This window comes from Colossoma macropomum, unplaced genomic scaffold (assembly GCF_904425465.1).
Source record: "Colossoma macropomum unplaced genomic scaffold, Colossoma_macropomum, whole genome shotgun sequence".
Lineage (NCBI taxonomy): Eukaryota > Metazoa > Chordata > Actinopteri > Characiformes > Serrasalmidae > Colossoma > Colossoma macropomum.
Genome location: NW_023494787.1, coordinates 42,768,443 through 42,773,484, shown reverse-complemented (window position 1 = coordinate 42,773,484; position 5,042 = coordinate 42,768,443). Strand labels below are relative to the sequence as shown.

At 38.2% G+C, this 5,042-nt stretch overlaps 1 pseudogene; it reads right to left on the bottom strand.

Annotated features, from left to right (window-relative positions):
* Nucleotides 1-549: 549 nt before the first annotated feature.
* On the bottom strand, nucleotides 550-1,335 carry LOC118804965 (annotated as a pseudogene).
* Nucleotides 1,336-5,042: the final 3,707 nt, after the last annotated feature.

Here is a 5,042-nt window from a genome sequence, read left to right as displayed (position 1 = left end):
CTTTCTGGTACACTTGAGCGTTACCTGGACTGCCCTTAGCTAGCTAGACAAGCCACTTTGCAAAGTTTGTGGCATTTATTAATTTTGTGCAGCCCCGTGTTGCTGATGGCGCTTTTTTTACGAGCCATTACTACCGATTTAAGATCATTAGCGAATGCACCAAATTACTACCTTCTATTTCATTTGGAAAGATTACTGGATGGTTTAGTTAAGCTCAGTGCTGATATGGATGTTAACCTTGACCTAACTGTGTTAGTCTTCAAGAGGTCGCCCACCAACTTCACATGCTGGATAGCTGCGTGGATAACTGCTTCTCTTGGTCTTCAGGCGAGCATGGCATAAACACATCCTGTGAAAAGTAGAGCTAGAAGTGCCTGTACATGAGTGATCTTGACCACACTAATCTGTACTGTGTTGAAGAGAACTGGTTTTGTTTGAAGCTGTTTCTCTTGATTTGGTCTTGAGCCTTTCTAAGTCATAGGGCCCAAGTCTGAGTCATCAATGCTCAAGTCAAAGTTAAATTTTTTTATTTTCGTTAGTCGTCAAATTTCATGACTTGTCTTTTTTAATTTTGTCATCATTTTTGATTTTGTATTTTTCTTGCTGTTGAAAAAGCTTCTTGTACTGATCCTCATTCTTGTCCAGTGAGTACAGTTAATAGACCAATTCTTTGAGTTGCAAAGTTGTCCACATGGATGAATGAATCACTGGGTATTAGCCATTCAAGATCCACTGGGATGGAGCCCTTTGTGAGGGGATTGTACATCTTTTTACATTGTCCCAGTGTTTTTGTGTTCTCAAATGACAACTTGAGCTTACTGCTTTTACTTAATGTTGTCAGCGTACTGTTCTGCTCTTCTTGCTTCGGTTCCTTTATCAAATGGACGTCCATATAGTTCAGTGTTAATGTGTTTGCTTAGTTCATGGTAATATTTCATTTAATCATTGCAGATGTTTCAGTTGCTGATATTCCAACAGACCAGTTTATCCTTCTTCTTTAGAAGCTCAGGGAATATTTCATCTTTAGTTATCTTCGGTTTTTTTAATCATTTGCTTGTGAATTGAAATGTCTGCATCCCGTTCATAGTTACATTGAATTTTTCCAGGCCTGCTATTCTGGGGGTGTTTTTGGGGGGACTCAAAATGCATCCACACCCATTTCTGTAAATATGGACGAGGTTCAGAGGGCAGATTTGACAGGTCACTTCTAATGTCCCTGTGATGTATAAGGACACCGTGCACCTTCTTATACAGAGCTCTGTCGTCAGCTAAGTAACAGCCTTCTATGTGAAAATGCTTACCAAATGGCCAAAACCAGATGAGAATGAGTGTCATTTTGCCATAGATGAGGTTTAGTTTCTCCAGCATCTGTAGGTGGATGCAATATTTTGCATTCTAGAAAATGCTAGGATTTAACTATAGCCATGAGATATTATATAAGATATTACATGAGGTTGATACAGATGGTTAAAGAAGGTTATACAGTACTGGGTAAAAGTCATATATTTCATTTACAATCAAAACAGCCATAAAGTGCAAGTTATTAATTTTTCGGTATGACTGAAAAAAGGAGGAAATGTAAACAGAACATTAAACAAAAGCCTCAGCAGCTAAATACATTATCAGTTTTTTTTCAGTATTTAGTGTGTCCACAGCTGTAATTGGTTTTAGGATTGGAAGAATGGAAGATGCAGTTAAAGATGCAGTAGGTATGCAAAAGTGAAGAGTGGACACATTAACCACTGATAGATCTGATATTATACTTAGTGTTGGAGAATTTTGTGTAATTTTCTGTAAATTTTTTTTCTGACACCAAAAATGAATAACTTGCTTTTAATGGCCTTTAAGACTACAAATGAAATAAATAAGAGTAATCTCTTCTTTTTGCACAGTACTGTACATATTTCTGTGTTACTGTAAATGCTTTGCTCATGTTCTCCAGTTAAATATTTTCAAATAAAATGATGCTTTGCTTTGTTATGTCAAAAATAATGATGGTCACTAAAGCACTGAAGCCAGTGAATACAGAATAAGCCAGAGATAACATTTTATTATATGATAAGTGGACTTGAGGTTATTGTTTTCTTGTGAATGTGCTTTAAATTTCTTTAACTATTATTTGAAGAACAAGTGATGTAGCATTGCAAAGTGAACATTATCCCCACCCCACCCCAAACATTGGTATGAGCCTGCTTTTCACTCTTTGCATGATCAGTTTTATTTGTATTGCTGAGCCATTTTGGACCAAATAACCAAAATATCCTATTATTACACATGAACATGTAAATATAACTGTGTAGATCAATCAAATATTCTAAACTGTGTTTGTGAACACTTTCACAATGCCCAAAGCAAGTGAATTTGCATAGTTATTGATCACACATATATATGAAATAGTGTTCCAAAGTCAAAACCTCCTAGTTTTTGGCTTTATTGTGCAAATGCCTACAAACGAATGATGTTATATGGGTTGCTGTGCTGTGTGTGCCTAAATGCACCAGAATGTAACTGTTTAAGGTGGAACAGGAAATTTGTTAGCACCAGAATCTAACTACTGCAAGGTTTAAGTTAGAATATAGGTCTGAAAAGAAATGGTATCGATGCCCAATCATCCATTTATGGCTGACAGAGGGGCTTGAGGATTTGTCTGCTTCTCTACATGCATGATAAATTTTTTATTCAATTGGCTGAACCTTTCTTCTGAAAGCCTGTTCCACCCCAACTCTGCCACGGCTGATGATGGCAATTCTCTTCAGGTCATCTTCATTAGATACACCCTTATTATGCTTGGAAGTAATGACAAAAGGGTAGTAGTTATAGATATGTGCAGTATCTCCCCAAAAGTTGCGTGTCTCCATCAATTGCCGCCAGATAAAAAAAAAGGTTTGTGCATCAGGCACTTTGCCTAATACAGCTGAGAAAAGTGACCCTGGTCATTTATAATGCCCTGTAGGAAAACTGAATAGAAGCATTTCCTGTTGAGGTAATGCCCTCCTCTCACTGCTGGCCTCTGGATTTCTATATGACACCCATCAATTGTTCCAATGATGCCCCAAATGCTACAGAGACATAGAAAAACAGTGATTCTCATCACATTCAGTTGGCCATTTAATGTACACTTTTGCCAGGGCAATATTATAAGTCTGTACTAGCTCAGAAGAAACTGGCCTCATGTAACATTCCAAGATGTTTGCCATTACACTGATGAAAAGGCTTTGTCAGGTCACAGTGAGCGGCGCTGTACTCAAGACCACATCTCCAACATCTCCCGTTTTGATCTATTTCCCTTTCTTCTGCAAATCAAGGGCCTTAAAACTTGAACACAGGCATATGAAGTGGCCATGAGATGAACAGTACAATGCAAAGGAATGCTTTGATTCTTCCTCTGTCCTGTCTCAAGTGGTTCGAGATGCGTTAACTCCAGGTACAGCAGCATTTTTGATAACTCCATGGAGAATTGTGGCAAAGCAGGAGTTAGTTTGCTGATGATCCATTGCATGCTGCTTTGGAAAGTCACTAACTTGCTTGGCTAATGCCTAACATTCTGTTTTCCCTTGTAATCAGGAAAAAAAAATCTTATATAAGTGGTGATGAGTGGGACCAGAATAGCGTGCATAACTAGTGATATGCTCAGAAAGGAGTTGTTGGACATGATGTACAGAAAAGATCAGCTTTGCCCTGATCTTGGCCTGGCCCAAATACTCAAAGAACATCTGCAGCTGAAGGCAGTAATATTTATAGTGCTCAGACTCTGACTGGGGCAACAAATTATTTAATTACTGCTAAATGCAGCACTGCAAATTAATGTGCAATAAAAGAAATTTGTCAAGAACACTCTGCCAGAACCAATCAAGACAAACAATCTAATACATATTCATTAAGGACAACTGATCTGTGTTGAAGATGATTGGAGTACCAACAAGAGCTGTACAGAGCAGCATCCAATTGGATTAACACATAGTTGGCTGAGTAAACGTCCTTTTGCGCGAGGTTCAAGCTGCACTTTCCTGTGACAACGCCAACTCAAGCTTGGGGCTCGGGCTCCAACTATTCATGCTGAAGTTATAAAGAGTGTCCTATTGGATGATTTAGGACAGCTAATCAGACTCAAGGTCATTTACAAATACCATTCTTAAAAGCAGTTATAAAAAGAAGTTGAATGGTCAAGTAAAATGAATTTTGACAGTTTTTGGTACATAAATCCACACCAGTGTCAAAAGAGGGAAAAATAATATGTAAGAAAAATGTAGGATATGAGCCTTTTAATGCACTTCCCTACACAATGCCAGCATGGAAAAGAAATATATATAGATCATTATATATATATCATTTTTATATGTGAAGTACTTGTGAAATATGTTGTTTCATTCCAGAATGTCTTCCCAATACCAAAGTACATTAAAGTAACCAAAAAAAAATCTTTTGGCCATTTTCATACATTTTCAAATGTATTTAAATTGTATTTCTTTTTAAATGTATTTCTTTTCCATATGGGACGAGTCCTCCTCAGCATCTAGCATTTTACCAAATACTTCCAGTATTAGTAGCATTAGCTTTAGCATCAGCTCATCTGAAGGCACAGCTTCCTTTGCTAAAACGTCCTGCTTATTACACAAGAAAACCTGTCACTTTGGGCCCAGCTTGCAACCCATCCTTTATAAGATGGATATTAAGAGCACAGTACACGCACACAGTGTACTTTAATCTGTTTCTTGCAGTTTCTTGCAGCATCTAACAAACTTTCAGTCAGACAATGATAACAATCTCTTGAAATCATCTGTCAATTAAGGAGATATGAAGAGAAGCAAAAGCTGTAATAAGCTGTAAAAGATTAGGGAAACAGCCTTGTGACTGGAAGGTCACCAGTTTGATTCCCTGAGCTGACAGGGCGTGACTGAAGTGCCCTTGAGCAAGGCACCTGACCCCAAACTGCTCCCCAGGCACCGTGGATAGGGCTGCCCACTGCTCTTGGCAAGTGCTTACTGCCCCCTAGTGTATGTGTTCACTAGTGTGTATGTGGGTGTTTCAATGCACAGATGGGT